Source organism: Triturus cristatus, chromosome 2_2 (assembly GCF_964204655.1).
Source record: "Triturus cristatus chromosome 2_2, aTriCri1.1, whole genome shotgun sequence".
NCBI classification, from domain to species: domain Eukaryota; kingdom Metazoa; phylum Chordata; class Amphibia; order Caudata; family Salamandridae; genus Triturus; species Triturus cristatus.
In genome coordinates, this window is record NC_140582.1 from 729,381,533 (window position 1) to 729,402,315 (window position 20,783).

Here is a 20,783-nt window from a genome sequence, read left to right on the forward strand (position 1 = left end):
CAGGTTGCAATACTTCTTATTTGATCAGTATTGTAAACTAAATTATAGACACACCCAGATTCACTCTGCAAACTGGCTCCAGAAGAAAAACGTTACTTACCCTGCAAGCATCTATTTTGGGCATGTAGTGCTGTGAATTAACATGCTCGGTCTATTCCTGCCATGAAGTATTGGGCTCAGACTTGTGCAATGTGTATTTCTTCGAAGAAGTATTTTAAGAGGCGAGGTATAGCGACTCCTCCTATACCTCGACTGGTAACGTGCACAGGTATCAGCTCTGCGGCTAGATTGTTTTCTACATGGTGGGTGAGGATGAAGATGGAACATACAGAAGCGGATGACCATGCGAAAGAAAATGAAAGGCATCTGGCACAACCCGAGGCTTCTGTGGATGGCTGGAACTGTGAGCAAGAGATCAACAGAAAACCTCACGTCAAAGAACAGGCAGACATAGGACTGAATAAGGTTTAATACCACCAGCTGAGAAGATGCCTTCAGCAGCCAGTTGAGATACAGGAATATAGAGACCCTTGCCCTTCAGCACAGATATCACTTTCATAAATACAAGGCACTGAAGTCAGTCCAAATGACAAGACCGTGAATTGCTAGTGGCTGGAGCCCACTACCAACTGCAGGTACTTCTTCTACAACTGCTGGATCGATACATGAAAGTACGCTTTCTGCAGGTCAATGGATCCTATCCAGTCGGCATGCTCCAAAACCAGAAGTACCTGAGCAAACAACAGAATCTTGAACATTTTCTTGCGAAGGGAGGAGTTGAGAATGTGAAGGTCCAGAATAGGAGAGGACTTTACAGCAATTGGAACCACCCTACCCTTTGTATGCCCAAAAACAACATTGGGTAGCTGAACCAGCTGAGAGGGCAGACATCTCCAAAGGTGTATGCCTTAGGAATAATGCCTGATTTTGGGATACTTACTGATGACGGAATTGCTGTGCCAGGAGATCAGGTCCAAATATCCAGCCAGCGCCTATACTTGTTTAAAGTAATCCAGAGCGGAGTGTGCCTTGTCGACAAAGGCAGGAGCCATCAAGGGAAACATCCATTAAAGACAGGCATGACTGCGTATGTCGCCTGAGGAACCCATAGATCAGTAACCATGCCAACCACAGCCAAATCAATTAATCGATCGATGAGGGATTTATAGAGTGCACTACTCACCCGTAAGGGTCTCAAGGTGCTTGGGGGCGAGAGGGGTTTGGGCAGCTTGGAGGTCATCCCAAGAGCCAGGCCTTGAATACCTTTCTGAAGGCTTGCAGCGTGGGGCTTCGTCTGATGCGGAGGGGGAGTTCGTTCCAGGTCTTGGCCGCTATGTAAGAGAAGTATCTGCCTCCCTGTTCTGGCTGCGCGGATGATTTCGGCCAGGGCGAGGTCGGCAGAGGGGACGTTTCACCTGGGGTCATGGAAGAAAATTCTTCCGTTGAGGTATTGGGGGCTGGTGTTGTGGAGGGCTATGCAAACACGTGTGAGCAGCTTGAAGGTCACTTTTTTTCGACAGGAGCCAGTGGAGGTCTCCGGGGTGCTGTGATTGTGTCATGGGATGTGGAGGACTAGTCTGGCTGCGACGTTCTAGAGTTTGTGATGGAGAGATTTGCTGATTCCGGCGTAGAGGGCATTTCCCTAGTCCAGTCTTCTGGTGATGAGTGTGTGAGTGACTGTCTTCCAGATCAGAATATATATGCTTTGATGCATTCTGTCCATCAAGCACAAGATTTGTGAAGTAATACAGAGAAACAGACGTGGTTAGGAAGATTAGAAACAACCATCTAAGCCATCCACACAAACAAGTGAGTATAGGGCTGAAAGGCAAGCTGCATAAATTGTCCTTGCTGAAGAGAAGGCTTTCTTGCCCACTGTTTCAGTCTGAGATGTACAAGTAGGCTTAGGGTTTTGTTTTTGGAGTTGTAGATGCCTGCCCCACAGGGGTCTCACGAGAGGGGTGAGCTGCTAAGAAATTCAGATCTCCAGAAGCAGGACAATGACTGTGTACAACCTGGTGACTGAAAGTCGGTGCAGACGCTAGTTTCTTCCACGTAACTAAAGTGCAGCCCGTCAGGGAATCATTAAGGGGAGGTAAAGCATAGAATCTCCGTGAAGAGACTCGACATGGTTTCTTTTCCAGTGAAGTGCAGTTTGAGGACCCTGTGGCACAGTAGAGCTCTTACAGTTTCTGCATTCAGTCTGGCAGGATTTAAGAGGTGAGAAATCTGCGGGTAGAAGTATCCATCAGAAATAAAATTATAACCTAATGGATCTTATACTTCTAGTATACAGCTGTATCAAAATGAGTTGGCTTGACTCATAAACGTATCTGTTTTGAGCAAAACAAAAGATGGGACATAGAAGTGCTGGTGTACGAGTCACACTCGGATTTAAATGTCTGTGTTTTCATCAGTCAGTTCATCACAGCCTCACTGGGTCACTTTCGAGGCAGCGGGCCCTTTTTAAGCACACTGAAAAGAACTAGAGCCATGAAGAAGCCTCCCTTATTTACGTGGATTGTGGAGCTGAATACGGAAGCCTGTAGACCACCAATGGTTAAATCCAAACAATATTTCTAGTGTAACACAGGGGAGTCTTAACATTTGAACAGAAGAAAAAAAAAAAATAACTAGGCTTGGTCTTTTTTTATTTTTTAGCTTAAACTGTACACTTGGGACAGCTGAAGCCAGGGGTGTGCGAGTGCCCTTCCCCAGCCGCATGGTTTCCAAAACATTCATCATAAAAGAAAAATACATATATCAGGATATTTCGATCAGCCCTCTTCCTCTTTTGATCCGTTCAAAGTCTCTGGCACATTATCTTTCTGCCGACGATAGTATACAGGGGGGGGGGGGGGGGGGGCATAGGGGGGTCCGGTCATTCGTTTTGCTGCGTGCACCGCGAATGAGGACATTCATCTGATCCGCCTCAAATGAAGTGCACTTTACTGCCTGATGTGGCTCTACTGCCTGGCCACTACTTTAATTTGATACATATTTGCTTTGTTTGCAAACCGAGAGTTGCACAGGACAGGGGTTTCTGGCAGACGATACATGGTCGCACACCCCAAGAGGCGACTTGCATCTTTAAATTACACAATTACATTTCACATATTTACAAAATTGCCTTTTACACACTTTTTTTAAGACCTGGTTATTCAGTGGCATGGCCAGGATGTCATTGTCGGGCAAAGGCCGAAGCACATTTCCCCCAGTTTCAAAGTGTCAAAGACGGCGGCCTGGCCACTAGACGACCGCTCTTCTCACTTTACTATTATCACATTATTGAAAGTAGAACGATCTGTACACTGCTCTATTTTATGTTTCATTATGTAAAAGGTTTACACATTTTTCAAATTCCGGCCTTAAATAGCAGCAGCGGAAGAGTATGAAAAAATTATAAGGCGCTCTGGGCACATTCCTAACGTTCCCGAATAACCATAGACAGTAAGAGGATTGCTCTATTCATACAGCTCCCCTGTTCTCTTTGCAGCCACGTCTCTCTGCTCCAGGACACGTTAAAGCTGTGTGATAAAGAGTAACATTCCAGGCCTCTATCCTCTGTTCCACAAACAAAGACAAAAAGAAACCAGAGAAAAAGAAAAACAACTCAAACTAGCTGGCCACTGTATAAATACTGGACCTCTTCTCAGGACAGCCCAGACGTTTTGTCTGCTCTACAACAGCACCTTACTGACCCACCAATAAACAGTCCTCACTCACTCCCTTTGTTTATGCCTGCGTTGCTGCTGGTGACACTTAAGATTGAGAGAGTGTGTGAGCGAGACAGCGAGACGGGATCCGGGGATTAATGGCACATTTCAATGGTTTATTGGACCGTCAGAGGGCTGCTGCCCTGTCTACCCGTGATCGAGACCACTTGGGCTAGAAGGCATACATCATCCATGACCTGCCCATAGAAGGTCTAATGCCGTGCTCCAAGTATTGGTGCTCTCTCTTGAGAAGGAGAAATGACGGCACTCAAAATAACACCAGCACAGGCAGAGCCAATATGCTTCACATGGATTATTGGTTTTGTCAATTTATTTTTTGGGTGTGTTTTAATCTGTCATGCTGCCACATGCGAGGACTGCCTTAGCGAATGCTGGTTAAAATGCAGCAGAAACACAAGCAAATGGTCCTGCAATGGTATTTTTGTTTGTCCTTGCACTATTCCAACATGGTCGTCCAGTTGCACGATCGATATCTAGGAAAGGTAAAGTATTAAAATGAACGGTCATTTCAAGATGCCTTTCTACTGTGTCTACACAAAACATGACTGTCAATTTGGAATGGTACAAGTGTTAATTAGTACCATTTGAAGACAGCCACTTGCCGGTATTGCCTTTACAAATGTCTATGCAATACCAGCAGGCGACTCAAAAATGTCAAAGCTGGAGCAGGCACAAGCATAACCCTCTGATGTTGATGGTCGCACCAAAAGCACTGGCCTCAGAGCAATGGGCACGAAGAATGAGGCTCACAAAAAGCAAGCAGCGAGTGGAGGGGAGTGGGAAAGAAGAAAGAGTGGAGATCAGGAGACAAAGGGAGAAGGGTTGTGCCACAGAGAGAGCATCCACTACATTGCAAACACTGGCAGAGGGTCATAAAGCAGGACCTAAAAGGACCAATCAACTGCAGGCTGATCTACAACGTGAATGCCAATGTCCGAACTCAGTGGCTGAAAGATAATACTCTATGTCAACGGTTGAAGCGGGCGGACCCAAAATCAACTCTAAGTGTAAATTAAATGTGTACTGGCTACAACACGTTGGCTGATGACAGTTCGAACACGCTGTTTGGAAGCAAGAACCGAAAAACAAGGCAAGTGTTGCCCCGCTGCACAAAGGGGACCCTTAAGAGTAAGAGATTATCAGTCCCACAGTGGACTTGGGAAAACTTACACTTTGTTAAAAGGGATATGTTCCCCACTTCTTAAGATATGTGGACCGCAGTAGGTATGGTTAGTAAGAGGTGTTCAATGCCTGTAAAAAATTACAGCCACTGACAGCATAGTGTATAGTTATTATGCAAGTGTACTGTCCAATAAGAACCAGACACTGACCGCTCTTAAACAAGGTTGGAGGACAGACTGAAGCAACAGTTTACAAGGCAAGTCCAATCCATTTATAAGAGATGGCTAATTATAGGAAGACTGTCATCTCTCACAATAGTTCATTTGACGTTCTATGTTTCATATCTTAGGTAATATCACAGGTGACTCGGACCATGAAGGGTGATGGAGGGGAAAAGTAGAAAAATGGGGAAGCATGACCACTCACCCCTGGATCCTTGGGTTGGCAAGTGGCAGGGATTTCAAAGGTTGCGCAAGTGTCACTACACACCCTGCATCCTATACATCGCTCCCCATTCATTCTCCTTGACATAAGGTAAAGGGTAACCTTGATGCATTTTTGAATGTTGAAAAGAAGGTTAGTTAGGACGTTAAGCATAGTTAAATATTTAAGAGGGTTCCAGCGTTTAGTTGAATGTGTTAGTGTGCAGTCATTGGGTTGTTTTGCTACAGTATTCAAGGATACTAAAACGTATCATTAAAACAATCAATGTATTTGTATTATGTTTAAAAAAACAAAAAAAAAATAGAAAATTCCATTTAAAATCATTAAAGCAGATAATCACATTACAAAAGTTGAAAAAATCCATACAGACTGGTTAAAGCATAAACATTACCAATAATCTAGGTCTGATCTAAACATGATGTAGCAGCAAATCTGAATAATTTTACACATTTAAAAAAAAAAAATCAGGCCATAAAGTGATTTGTGCATGAAACTAAAAATGTCCTATCAACAAAAAGGAGAAGAGTCATGGGCATTTAACATCTGGTCAAACTGGCTCTCACACACTCACAAGTAATACATAAACCGTAGCATTGATTAAAGTAACAGTCATGTCCACAAAAACGTACACATACTCTGTTACTTGCCCACCATATTTTTCAGTCTTACTGCAGCTGAGATTAAACTATACATCATACAGAAGACCAATTTAGACTTTAGGAGTTTTAAGTAAAAAAAAAAGGGCCGGACTGCATCTTCTTATATTGAGTGATCTAGGTAAAGGAATTAAGATTAGTTTCCTTGTAGTTCATATAGCTTAGATAAAAAAATCTTTGAGTGGATTGAGCAGACTGGGTCACATTGACAGGGAATCAGATTCGTTTTCCCTCTCACATTTCTAGCGTGTGAAACCAAGAAAAGTGCAATGTTGATACAAAACCTGATCAGATAGTACCTGTGTTGATCATACAGTACATGTGAATAGGGCTCCATGGAAGTAGTGGCCACAAGAATTTGATGGGTCGCCACCCTTCTCTTACCACATCGGCTTCTCTTCTGCTCTCTTCTATAGCGTTGCCAAAAATCCTGTTGTAACACCAGATTTAATTGATGAGTTAACACTCTTAGATTTGTAAAAGGTTTGGGCACTCTACATGGTCCTTTCCATTTGTCAGCCCTGCAGTGGTGGCTTGCAGAGTGAGTGCTTCATGGCGGTGTACAGGGTTGTGGAGGGGCAGGGTGGGGGGTAGTGGACTCAGACTCAACACGGAACGGATTAAAGTAAATAAATATATAAAACTGTTCACCTTGCACGCGCTGCATCTCCCAACTCGGCAATGCAGAACGCGCAGGGTAAATAGTTTTATATATTTATTGACTTACTTCACTCCGTTCTGTCGTAAGTCCGAGTCCACTACCCCCCCCCCCCCCCACCCTGACCCACCCCAGCCCGACCCGCAGCACTCCCCCTGTGAGCCGCCACTGCAGCCATGGAATATTACAGGCTTTATCAAGCCACAAGCAGTCCGTAATCACAGCTTGGTTAAGTACTGTTTCTGTTTTGATAGGGAGCCATAATTAAGGTTGCAAATTTTATCCGTATGTTGATATTCGTTAGCCCCAATTCCGCAAGACAAGCACAGTTAGGTAAACTAGTTGGAACATACAGCTAACTTCTCAAAAAGGCATCTTCACTAAAGTGCATTTGTGCAGTATTGAAGACTCCACAAATACCAGCACCATACGAGGCCCCAGAAATACATCTAGCCTAGTAAAAGTCAATCATCGCAGCTAGAGGTTTGGAAGTCAATTTACCATCAAGTTTCAAATCTAGAGCAATGGACTTATCAAAATGGGTATGCCTCACTTTCACCAGATGCACTAAGGTGCCTTTATTATCAAAGGGAACCCCTAGATATGTGAAGATCTGTACACAGAGCAGTCGAGTATTATTAATATGGTGAGATTTTAGTTTGCAAAGAGAACAGCCATAAAGCATGTTGTAGGATTTAGAGTTGTTAATGGACAAACCCAATTGATTCATAAACAGGACAAAGTTATCCAGTAACTTCTGTAGTCCCAATCCAGTTCACTCCTCAGCATATAGAAAAGCTAGAAGTCGTCTTGCACCCACGCTAGGTGTATCTGCTTCTACATGTTACAAAGATGCATCAAGGTAATTGATGTAAAGGTAGAAAAGAAATGGTGCCAAAATGCACACATACGCCCGGTCTGATCTTAATAGGAGAGGTGTATTCGCCTTTGTGGCCAATCCTAATTCACCAAGTTACATCTGCATGGTGTATGTTCAGCAGGTGCACAATGGGTTGATTCACTCCTAATTCAAGCATCCTCCCCACATAATTTAGCTCAGTTGACACAATCGAATGAGGAACTATGGTCCACAAATGCTAAATAGAAACAGTCTTCACCTAGGTGCATTTACTAATGAAAAGGTGAAGATTCAGGCATTGGTTTATAGTTCCCAAGTCCTGTCTAGACCCATACTGAGCAGAAGAGAGGGGGCCACCATATATTGCACTCAATACGCTGACTAATAATGCGGCTCACAAATCTGTCTCTGAAAAAGTCAATAGGGACCCCATCTGGGTCCGGCACTTTGATATCTCCTTTAGGGTAATTTAGTGGAATCACTCCTATTTATGCTTCCTGGAATATCTATTAAAGTGGTGCTGTTGTACTTCTTAAAAAAATTGCCACCCATAAATGAGGTGGGGTAATGGTGTCCATGCTTGTAGTATGGGTCTCCTCAAAGCAAGGTGCATTTACAATTTTCCCAAAAAATGGAGAGCATTTTCTGTTACTCAAAGGAACGGGTGTGTTTGCTGTAAAGGGTCTTTCGTGACACCAAAGCTGCGATTAGTATAGATACCAAGAGCTAGGCAGTACCAGCCGGTATCAGCTTTACACAAAACATAAGTTAACTTTTTTTTTTACAATGGGCTTTATTTGCCTAGGTGCACCCGTCAGGAGGACGCCCTTTTCCACCGCAGCCAGAGCAGCGGTGCCTGCGTCCCTGCGACTGCTGTCGTTCTTCAGAGCAGTCGAACGGAAGCGCCACAAACCTTCCTTTTAATGCGCTGTACAATAAGCCTCAAAACGTGAATTCTGGATCTGGCCGCCTAAATGTATAAAGCATGCCCGTACACGTCTCCCACCGCAAACAGGATGCTTCCCTTGAAAGGGGAGCGAGTTCCAGATGCGCAAAGGAGGTCCCATGACTCTTATCTGTCCTACAATAAAGTGCACAATTACCCCACTAGCCACACCTAGCCAGCGTCATGGAAACCAAGGTTCATTCATAAAACACCGCTCACAGGAATTTCCCCTTGCCTGACCCCAGGCTGCTGTCAAGTCAGCTTTGCTCAAGGTGACAAATGCGTTTTCTTTAGAATACTGCACCCCGGAGCATCGGATTCCTTTGTCTCACTGCAGGTCCGGGGCGCTTCCCAGCATTCATATCGGGGGAATGTAAATGAAAATGAAACCTGACTACCTATTCATGCGGACCATTCTACTTCCAGCAGGTTTGTGAAAGGCCTGTGCGTCTGAATCACACTCCCAACAATCACCCGAAACAGACACTCCCAATGAGCTCTGTATGTTATGCCCAATCTTCAAGGGCAAATAGCGAACAGTAATCATTAAACCTGTAATGAGTTTCAAAGTCCACGTTTTTACTGTGCAACAAACACAAATCATTCCCATGGCTACAAGAAAATGCACCTCCTTAGAATCACAAGGAAGTTAAACTATCCTTTACTGAGACATTTAATTCGTTTTAACACCAGTGTCGTTTTTTAATGAAACAGAACATCGGTTCAACTTGGAGGTTAAATGTTTTCCAACATTTCCTTGATGGCACTGGAGTAAAATGGTGTAGAGGACAAATCCTCCAAAAATGCAACCAACAGGCTGCAGGCAGTCATATATTCAAGCCAGTGTTTCTGCTCGGAGCAGCACTGTGCAAACAGTCTGAGCGGCCTAATCCTGCCGTTTTCAGAGAGGAATGCGGGTCAGGGAGGAGGGGGCTAGGCCAACATTCCGCGCCTGCTGACTGCAGCGACCGGCGTTTCCGAGCCAATGATTGCAGAAGGGTTTTTAGCAGGAGTTTGAAGGATGTATGTATAGGGATTTGTCTGTGTTAGACATCCGAGGGGCTCGGCTTATGATTGGGATTTTATGTGACTTTGTTTGCTGCTAACACCATTTGAATATGTACTGTGCGCTTACGACTTTTGTTTATTAAATAGTATAAAGTTGATAATGACTGATCACAGTCATTCAGAAATTGGTTTTGGACAATTGCACTGATCTTTCCACTAGACAATGATCGTCTCGGGCCTTTTCAATGCACGTTATGAAGCAGCCTACTAACAGCAACTCCAGAACAAGGATGGCGTCGGTACAAGGTACAATTTGAAAATAATTCGAGATACTGCAACACTTTTAGGCTGGCGCAGGTCCAATGTACAGCGATACGCACGCTAGAAAAAGGCGGAGACATTTGAAGGCCTGGGCAAAGTGGGCTCCGGCCCAGGGCCCCAGCCTTTCAGGGGGTGCCCCTGATAAAGCCAGCTCTGTTCTGAAGAGAGTCTTGCCCAGATGACCTTGAATCATTCTTAAACGGGTTGTTTCAAATACCATTTCCTCCAATTTCTTTTTAAGGAGGGTGACTGAGAGTCTATTACAAACATTTTGCAGAGAAATGTGGCGTTTATGTTTCATGCAACATCCATAAAAATGTTTCCTTTTGATCAAAACAGGACCTCATATTCATATGTCACAGAGATTATTTGCAATAATATTAGTGAGTTGCTGCTGTGTTACAAATATTAGATGTAAAACACATAGAATTTGGACCAGGGTACCTGCGCACCTTCAGTCACCTGACCAAAGAGGGCATGAAAGAGCTGAAATTGGATCATAAATTTAAAGCTGCTCCAAACAGAGGCCCCCAAAATACGTTTGGCCCAGGGCCCCCTAAATCATTAAGATGTCCCTGGAAAAAGGAACTAAAACTCTCCATAGAGAACAGGAAAATTCCATTGGTTTTTAATGAAAACATGTAATCGGTTTAAAAAGCCACAGGGTTGTTGGGATTTCTTTAAGATCATCATTTTGCACAGTGATGTGCACAATTACTTCCAAAAAACACTACCTTTTAACAACCGGCCATAATTTGTTTCCTCCAGTCTGGGGTAAAGTGGAAATGCTCAGTTCCAGATTTAAAAGCAGACCATAGAGATAAAAAAATGTGCAGCATGCCGGTCCTCCACCTGCAGCAAATTCTGTATTCCTCAAGTCCTGCACCCAGTAACAGCAGAGACAGCATGCAGCAACACTGCAGCCCAACACGTAAAACAGACACCACCAAACATAGGCTTCATCTTCCCATGCCCTGGGAAAGGTGCTGCCTATCCATCTCAGACTGCTGACTAACAGCACGAAGAAACACTACATGTACAGCAAAACACCAGAAAACAAGCATTTTCAATGCAATAGGTCTCGCAATTTACGAGCGTTCAAGCTATTGGCATAAAAATGACATTGCCTTTTATTTATGTGTTTTTAAAAGGAACACATATATAAAAAGCATTGTTCTTTTTAATGTCAAGAGCTTAAACTCTCGCAAGGCGTGACCACTATAATGGTGCCCCGTCCCTTTTTTTTTATGCTGCTTGCATAGTCAGGTTACGGTGAGCAGCGTCTTAACAAAGGGGCGAGGCCAACATTATAGTGAAAGCGCGTAAAGGGCTTTCACCCACAGTAAAAAAAAAAAAAAAAAAAATCATTTCAAAAGCTTTGTAGCACGGCCGCTAAAGTGAAAGTGGCCTGCGCTGGTAATTAAATAATTAAATAGGCACGGCCGCTAAAATGAATGCGGACCGTGCCATATATTAAATAAGCGTGCCCGCTATGAAGCGGATCGAGCTGTAATTTTTATAAAATATACTGAAATTTAAAACAAAGTGGGCGGGTGCTCCGATGCCGTAGGTGGAATAGGGGAAGAGCATTAAAGAAAATAGCGCTCACCAACTTATAAAGCTTACAGCGAAACAACCAAAGTGAAAGAGCCAGTCATCGTGGGAGGTTACAAGTGAAGACAAGACAGTACTAAGGAGGGACTAACAAATCTATGTACGAATCAGAAGCCAGAATTTACGAAGGGCAATGAAATAATCAATGACAAATGGGGGCGGAGAGTGGGGGGGGGGGGGCTTCAAGAGCATACTTCAATACAGCATGCCTCTAGGTTCGACCTAAAAAACTGCAATGGCAGACAAGTTATAAATGTAACATAACATGTATTTCTAAAGCACATATTCCCCACTTGGAACATGTTAGCACTGAACACATTTAATGGTACTCATTTTATTAACCTTGGAAGCATGAAAGGCTGAGCGGACCAACCTGGATTTGAGTTTCTGACCCCGAGGTCCAACACAGATTCCTGAAGTCAAAGCATTAGTACATTAACTAAATCACCAGACCCTGCTACATGACAATCCAGAACCAAGTATCCTTCAATCACTACTTCATCACTAGAATAAGCATGTTCAGAGGTAAGCACTTCCGAAAGGTGGGCAAACTATAACGTCAACATACATACATCCCTCTCTCTTGCACTCAAGTTGTAAATCTTAGCAACGGCTCTTGTGTGCTGCCTCTGGTGCCATTCATTCATGATTTTTTGGCACCACGTGCCATGTACCACCCACTTCCAAGTCCTGATATTTGCACTAAACTTCAAGAGGGGCTCAAACAGATTCTAGCAAGTGCACCAAGTTAATTGGCACACTCTTTTCAGAAAATACACAACGTCAAATAACCCAGTTAGAACGTTGGCACTGAACAAAAAAATAGTATCCTCACGCTGCTTCCTACTTCTTAAAAGTCACTAAAAAACACACACGCCGGTCTGTGATGGAATCCTTCTGGAAGCCTTGATGAGATGGTACCAGATCCAAGGCTGCAAGACAACTCTACAATTTCAGAAATGTAGCAACACATATGTAGGTGCGTAATATACAATAACGTAACTACAAGGCAGAGGTAAGGACGCTTGTCGTAGTCAGACTAGTAACTAAAACGCTATTTTCTTATACAATACAAAATAATGTATTAGAAGTGCAAAAAAGACACTTCTGCAACAAACTTGGGTTGAGATATCCGTCCTATAAATAGATTTCATGACTCACAATCGACAAATACGGATTGTTTTAAAGCAGACACAATCAGAAACTCTTCTCTCATCCTTATGCCCCAGGATTTATAAACTGCAAAGTTACAATTCCATGCAATACCCAATTTCAGCAAATTGTAGTTCTTGATGAAAATCCACCCAGGAAGCCCATTAACCTTTAATTGGTGTTCAGTGGTCTTACTGAGATCAAGTCAATGCAAATGTACACGATTAGAGTTTGGAAAATTAATAAACTAACAAGTGAGAATAAAAAAGGCAGCATGGCAGATCAGAGTGCACCCTGGGCTATGACCGTGCATAAATAACAAGGAACCATGGAAAGCTTAGAAGCTGAAAGCATGACCTGAAAAATATACCTGTCGAGTTTTCACATCTACTCTGAAACGCATCTTCAATCTGCCATTTTACTTTACCCCGAAGGTAGGACGGTCTTTTTAAAGTTAATTATTAGAGATGAGACGAAAGATGAGGCCACATTAATGACAATTCCCCTGATGTTTAAGTAAAGCTGGCTCTTGAGTTTCCTTAAAAAGCAGCGGAAAGGCGAGGGAGACGAAACTCACTGAATTAGGAAGTTGTCGGTGGAGCAGCCATTTCCTATTGCCGCCTAAGCAGCGTGCTTTTCAGTACGGTTAGCATTGCACTGTATTGTAATTGTTTTTTATTATGTGTTGTTTTGAACAGTTAAAAACGACAAGATAACTATTCGAACTGATCTCGGCCTATCACGTATCAGACGTCAATTAAGCCCATATGCTCCTTACATTCTGCAGTTTCACGGTGTACAAAAAAAGATTGATAAAAATATAACAAAAGGCAGGAAAAAGTAAAGGACAGGACAATATGCAGGTAGTGCTACTGTGGGAGCAACATTATGCTTTCATCTACACTAACCCTAACGTTCAGGGCTTCGCCTATTTGTATTTATTTTTTAACAACGTGCACCACCATTGATTCATTCCATCCAAAATGCATATGAAAATGTCCCTGCTTGCACGTCCAAGATGTTTTAATTGAAGGACTTGATTACTGCTAAATGCTAACTTGTTAAAGAAAAAGGTGGCGAGTAGTCCAGGCGATTTTTAAAAGCTTTTTGAATCCCTCTTTATTATTATTTTTTTTGCACGAGACTCTAAAAGTCACTCCTGTGGCTCAGTGAATTTTCACCATGCGGCTCCTAAAGTCAGTAGCGACTAGAATTTAGATAGACCTTGCCATCAATCGTTTGCACTTCGTCTTAAAGACTAAACTAATCTGGCCACAGCTAAACCAAATACTTAACAACCCTTTGGGGTGAATAGTCAAACGAGTCACATATTCTTCATCTTTTTCATCTCTCAGGCACCAGACTGTATGTGGACATTTTTCATAGAACTGCTCCCATGGACTGGCACACATACAGCCATCAGGCTCCATGGCACATCTGTCTCAATTCTGGAAGGGATAAACAAATAGGTGAGACCTCTTTTCACGGACATAAGTTAAGCATTCAACTTCTGTGTCCTATAACACAACGCGACTGACCGACAGAAGTCCATCCCTGAACGAGGAGGCGCGCGGTGAGTAGTGTGAGGTGAAGGTATCCACCAGAAACAGTGTTCCCAAAATGAAACAAGCATTGAAAATGCAATAGGTCTCGCCTTTCATTAAGCTAAAGCCATTTGCTTCGCTATACAATACCAGCCCAGCTCTAACTTTAGTGGCAGGACCACCTCTAAAGGTGGGCTGCCTTTTCAATTCTGTATTTGGGTTGTGCCTGCACAGTGCTTGCTCTGTGCTTGACATATCTATTGTTTTTAATATATACTTAAAAGGGACTTACATCCCACCTCCTCTCTTTCCTTGGTCTCATTGGTTCCTGAGAGTGCCACTTACCTTCCCTCTATCTCTAGTGGCTGTAGCATATTTCCCTGCATTTACCAATGCTCGTTTCTCATCTTCTTCTCATCAGTTTCCGCTGCAAAATACTTTTAACATCAGCTTTTACTCTTCAAGTTTTGCCTTTTACTCTTGCTGAATATTTATATAACAATTAACCACCCAGACAGATGAAGTGATTTGCATAGAATCCCAGGATGTTGTCCACAGAGACTCTAACCGGATCCCCAGCTCGCAGTCAGCAGCTCTGGCCACTGCGCCACATCTTCTTCATGGAGCTCATTCTTTCATCCCGGAGGATGACTGATAAAAATAAGTCTATTGATCACATAGGGAAAACCGATGCATTGCCAATATTTGTGTAACATGCTGTCACGGCCATCTGAGTTCTGCTATCCATCCGCAGTGGATAAATGAAGTGTCTCTAGCGCCAATAGACAGTAAATGTGTCGCGCACGCTTTATGAAACGACCAAGTTTGTTACTATACTAACGCAGGCTGATTCAGGTTATGGTTTCCAATTTGTGGAACTTTTATCAAAAATATTTCACTCAAGAACAGCTGGACTGTTCATGAGCACTCTAGAGTGGGGCGGGATACGGTTTCTTTTATCCAAAAACGGTGACATGTTTATGAGTTTATCTAATATCCAGAAGGCGGGTGTTGTAGGAGCTGTGCATTCCTGGCCCACTCCTGGAAGCAGCGGCTTCAGGAGGAACGCACACCTATCTGGGTGGGGCTGACGGAAGAGCGCAGGAAAAAAATCCAATTATTCAAATGGGGAAAATGTACACTTCTGAAACAGACTAAGAGATTAATCAGCCCAGCTGGTATCACTACATAACGCGGGCGGCAGTGGTATGCTCCTAGCCAACCACAGAAGCCTTATATCTAGGGAGATATGTGCATCTGCTCAGGATCAGGCAATGCGTCAGAGTAGAGTCGGGATTCTAAACACAGACCCTTAATAGTTACAACAAGCATCAATCCGTAGAGCATTCATACCGTATGCTTTGTTATAGAACATCCATACAGTACGCTTTGTTATAGCTGCGGTTTTATTTGAACAAGGAGTTTCTTTCTGGTTCTCTCACGCATGGACCGGGCCACTTGAAAGTTTGGAGGGGCAGAGCGTTGCACACTAATAACGCATGGGCTCAATGTTTGGACTACTTGGCAAGGGTCATGGTAAGATGGCCGTGTCTATAAATCTGCACTCTACAGATACTAGCCTGTTAACAAAGGTTATCTTCGTCTGAGCAGGTTTGACTCAGCCTTTCATCCATGGATGTCAACACACTAAAATGGCAGGAGCAGCTCCTTCCTTCGTCCTGGACTCCGACCCGCTCATTATCCATCACATAGGCGAAGCCAATGCATTACCAATGCCTGTTACTAGTGTGAACTCAACTTGCGGGCTTTGTGCTGAGAGGAGGGGTGCTTTGTTTCATGGCGCCCACAGCTGAGGCAGTGTGCGGGATTAGAAACAGGTTCCAAAAGGGCACCTTTCAGGTTTCCCCTCCAACCCGTCCGCCTTGTTGAGTCTCTGCGGGCAGCCGTTTCCCTGAAATGTGCCTGGCTCGAATCCATCACTATCGGCCTTGTAGAGCTACTCCGAAGCCCTTCCGAGGGGACCTTGCCATATGACTGACTTTACTCCAACCACACTTGTTCTTTCAATATAGCCTGACAGAGGTTAACCTGATATGTGGCTGTCTGTCCCCCAGTCTTTCTCGGGCGCTAGCCTGACACGTGGCTCACCCTGACTCGCCCCTGGCCACCCTACAGAGGAACTGGCCACTGTCCCAGCCCAACTGTCCTTTCAGCAGCTCTACCCCAGCCATGCTGTCCTTTCGAGAGCTTGCGACATGGCTTGCTCTGACCCGCCCCCATGCCATCCTGGAGAGGCACTGGCCACTGTCCCAGCCCAGCTGTCCTTTAGAGTGCTTGCCGCATGACTTGCTCTGCCTCAGCCCAATTGTCCTTTAAGGAGGCACGCCCCCGTGACACCAGCCAGCCCGGCTCCCTACTGGTCTTCAAGATGTATTAGCCTGCTATCTGTCAGATACATCCGCCTACCATGAAACTCACTGTGCCCCAGCCCTGCAAGCCTTTCCTAACCACTCTCCTTCCACTAAAGCCCAGTGAGCTTTCACCGGAATATTACCTTTTTTATAAACTGTCCAATCATAAGGGACCTAACCCCACCCTGTTGACCGTCATTTGCATAAGGCATTCATCCCAGGATGCACCATTGCGGATCTCTTATTTGGCTGCATTATTTATGAAAGAGTAGGAGCGCATGTGAGACTGACAACAGAGGAAATCCTCAGGGTAAATGGACAATTTAAGTACAGCCCGAGAACAATATCTGTAGAAGCAGCCTAACGCCAAATGTAATGGAGAACTCGGAAGTCAGAGTAAATTAAGCAAAATATTCGGGCACCTAGCGAACATTAAACACAGTAAAACAGGAGATTCACATCTGTACAAGGTCACACAATACACCTGCTACGGTCTTGCCAGAGTATGTCCTGGGAGTTATGCATTGAGCACCTCACCATCTTACCCCCCTCCACCACACAGCACAGGGGAGCGATAAACGGCGTGTGGTCATTTACCTGGCGGAGGTGGCCCCGGTCCGGGCTGAGCATTGGTTGTCCTAGCAGTCACAGAGCCTCTTCCCTCCCTGAACTGGGCTGCGCAGTCACTGCTCTTCACGAGGCCCTGGGTGCGAGCCAGGGAGAAACTCTAATGAAGAAGAGGAGGAGGAGGGAAAGGGGAAGCAATAAAAAAAACACAACCTCGCCCGGTTCTTCCGACGGCGAGACCGAGGCAGCGGCACTAGCCAGTCTGTGGTGGTAAACCGGGCATGTGGAAGTCTGAGAGAGACAGACCGACAACGATAGAAAATCACACCAGGCAGTCACCGACAGCACACGAAGAAGACACCCACATACTTTCAGGCAAGCACAACAAACTGACAACAAGCATTTGCAATGCAATAGGTCCGATTGCATTGCAAATGCTTAAATTTAAAGATCAGCGCAGCGCCGCTTCACGGACACCGCGCTAGGTTTCTTTATATATTTCTTAACTTCAACACTGAGTGCGGTGTCCTTGAAGCGGGCGCTGCGCTCAGTTTCAAAGTTAAATAAAATACAAACACAAACAGGCACAGTTCACTCTGATTAGTACCCCGCTGAAAATGAAAACAAAAGAGTGCTTAGGGAGTAATAAAAGTGGACGTGTAACTCCGCCAGTATACTATCCAATCCCGGTGGGTGGGGGTAAAAGGAGACAGAGTGGCAACAAGCAGTGAGTGACATGACTTCGGTGCAATGCCTTTGGCATAATTCGCGACGCCAAACTATGCGCACAAATCACCACTGAAGGCGGAGCTGGGACGAGGCTTCTGGAATCGTATTGATTCCAAGAAGCCTCGTATGACAAGGCAGCACATGCGCTGCTTACGTCAGGCAGAGACCTAAAAAGTAAAGTAACTTGTTCTTCTGATGGGTACTTCTAACTGCAGGTTTTACATCTTTTGAATCAATACCAATGCAGTTTATGCACTAAGATAGAGGGTTTGGGGAGCGGATTTCACATTAAGACCTGGTGCAGGACTGAAGAGGCAAAATGCCCTCACTGAGGAACTGAGAATCAAGACAGTAGAGCTAGGTGAGGGTATGGATGGAAGCCCCTTTGGTGGCCTGGCAGATGTCCAAAATACGACCGCTTCTAGCCAAAACTGTAGTAACACCCTGAGGAAGCAGCACCTTCTTGGCCAAGTTGTAGCACAGTCTGATGCACAGAATGCTCATCTAGACAAAGTTTGTTTCTAGATTGTCCTTCCCTTCTTTGCAAAAATAAAGACTTGGTCGTCCACCCAGCGATCCTTAGTCCTGTCAATGTTGAAACTAAAGGCCCACCTTTCAGCTTGTGAAGTCTCTCCTCTAGAGTGATTTAGTGAATAGGAAAATACTCGAAGAGAGATGGCCTGCTCTATATGAAGAAAAGTTATCCATCTCACAGGAAGTTAATTCTCCTACCTCGCCGCCAAGACAAGAACACCCTGCCCCTCCACCTCAGGCAATCCGCATCGCTGACCCAATTCAAGAAGGACCTCAAGACCTGGCTCTATGAGTGATCCTCCACACACAGAGGGACCAGCAACCCCTGCCCCAAGCACCTCGAGACCCTCAAGGGCGAGTAGTCACCCTTTACAAGCCCTTGATTGATGGATACAAAGTACAGCTATACACTGGCTCAAAAGACATACACATCAAAAATGTATGAAGCAAATTAACGTTCCACAATGGCACACTTAAAAGTGCCAGTGGACACATGCTTGAGACTTCAAGCAATGCATCACAGCAGATGACGTCAATAGCAGGCACTAGTAAAGTCAATAGGTTTCACTTACGCAAGATCTATTGACTTAGTCAAAAAATTTTAGACAAGTAGCATAACATCCCAGGCTTGAAGAAAAGAAGAAAAAAACGTTGTAATGTGTCCAGCATTTACCATGTCAAAAGCTTTTTTGTTTCGTTTAAGCCACGTTGCACAGCAGTGCGAGCTGCTGTGCAATATGCGTGAAAAACATTGACCAAGCCAAATAGCTCAGGCGTATGCTATTTGGCTTTGTTGATGCTTTTTGTGGTGGACAGGAGGCTTAGAGAGGTCATGTCTTCATCTCTGTTTTCAGTCTGGACAACTAAGACTCCTTTGAAGATGTTCAGCACCTAAAGCAGATGAGCACTGAAGTCATGCCTCAAGAACAAGACCACGGAGAACATAGACGTGGCATTGGTGATTTGAGGCAACAAGGGCGACAGCAAGCTTCGAGGGCTACAAGAACTTAGAGATCTCGGCCAAGAGAAACTCTCAGCTGCAAAAGATGTTCCAGACCCTCTTCACAATGGCCAAGCTGCCGAGCGGGAGGAGCTCAGACTTGCATTGTAAGGTCTCAGTCCACTAATATGACATCCTGCACAAGTCATCTCTCAAGAAAACAAACATCAAGATGGCAGCGATGCCTATGGCATAGTGGCACTCTTCGCTAGATGTTCCAGCATCATGTACATTTGCAAGAAGGCCATTGGTGGTTGCCAAGCTAAAGACAAGGAGAGGTGTGTCATCAGATAGATGGTGTCCTACCAATAATGTGCACATATGTGTCGAGATAAAACATCTTTTTTCAGGTGGATTCGGTAAGGCATATCCTTGTGGGGGCAAGAGGTTGCCCAATGCCTCCTATGAAAATGCAATATCCTAAAGGCGGATGCCACTGGAGACCTTGGATAAGGAGAAGTTGGTCTTAGAGTGACAACGATGTTAAGTCACAATGCAAACCACAGGCAGAAAGACACAAACACTGGCCTTGTAGCAGGCACATGTGTATAACGAAGGACTACATAGAACAGTTAACTGAACTGTACATGCTTTTCAGAGCTTTTACGTGCATGAGCAGAAAAGGAATGGGCAACAGTCTTCTAGCAATCTTGTTGCTGTGTGCAGGCTCTAGACATAGGCTGTGTCTGAAAACACTACCGTATGACCATGGCTGGACTGGGAATGCAAGCCAACCCTGGCAATTAACTCGGACAGGCACCAGGGTGGAGGGTGCCGATGGAAACACTGCTGCTGCTGCTTTTGTTACAGGGGGTAGATGCTGCTGCAAAACTGGACTCTGGTAATAAGGCCCCCATTGGTCCAAAGCCGGCCCCTACCCTTCCGGCCCACCAGAAGAACGCCAGTTGCCCGCTACGGCCAGTCCATCCCTGCGTATGACTGAATGCTGTGCGAGTCACAAGACTTTTTATTGTTTACACTAGTCTGTCATTGCAAGCTCAGAGATGGCACTTTATATAAATGTAGTACGTTTATCATGACTTGATCAAAATCTTTTTTGTGCGGCTTATAAATGTGACTATTTTATTTTGATTTCTACATAATCAAAATGTAAAAGAACACCTCTTGGGGATAGGCTCCATTAGTTCTAGGAAATGCAGGATCACATGTGTTGCCACTGCACATCAACTTGTAGGCACACGTGGAGGAAACATTTCAGCCTCTGGCATAAGCAATACATATTTACATGTGTTGCTTCGGAGCTTTAAAAAATAAATACATTTTACATTAACACCAACATGCATGCAGTTTCAAGGTGCTGCAAATAACATACAATGCTATCGTAAATAAATGCTAATAAATGTAATGTTTAAAAACTGGCCTGCATCTGGCCAGTGTGTTTTACCTTGATAAAGAACCACACAGAGAGGTGGCAGCATAAAATTCAAAATGGCATTACAACAAAACCATACAGACAACGTAAACCACAAAACACAATGGGCAGAGGGAGGTAGGACAAG

The 20,783-nt window shown here is 44.4% G+C and overlaps 1 protein-coding gene and 1 pseudogene across 8 annotated transcripts in view; one reads left to right on the forward strand and one right to left on the reverse strand.

The window, feature by feature from the left end:
- Positions 1 to 20,783, reverse strand: part of FAT1 (FAT atypical cadherin 1) — a 277,803-nt gene that overhangs the window by 133,620 nt on the left and 123,400 nt on the right. The gene's annotated exons all lie outside the window — the stretch shown is intronic.
- LOC146862717 (dexamethasone-induced Ras-related protein 1-like) lies at positions 313 to 19,557 on the forward strand (annotated as a pseudogene).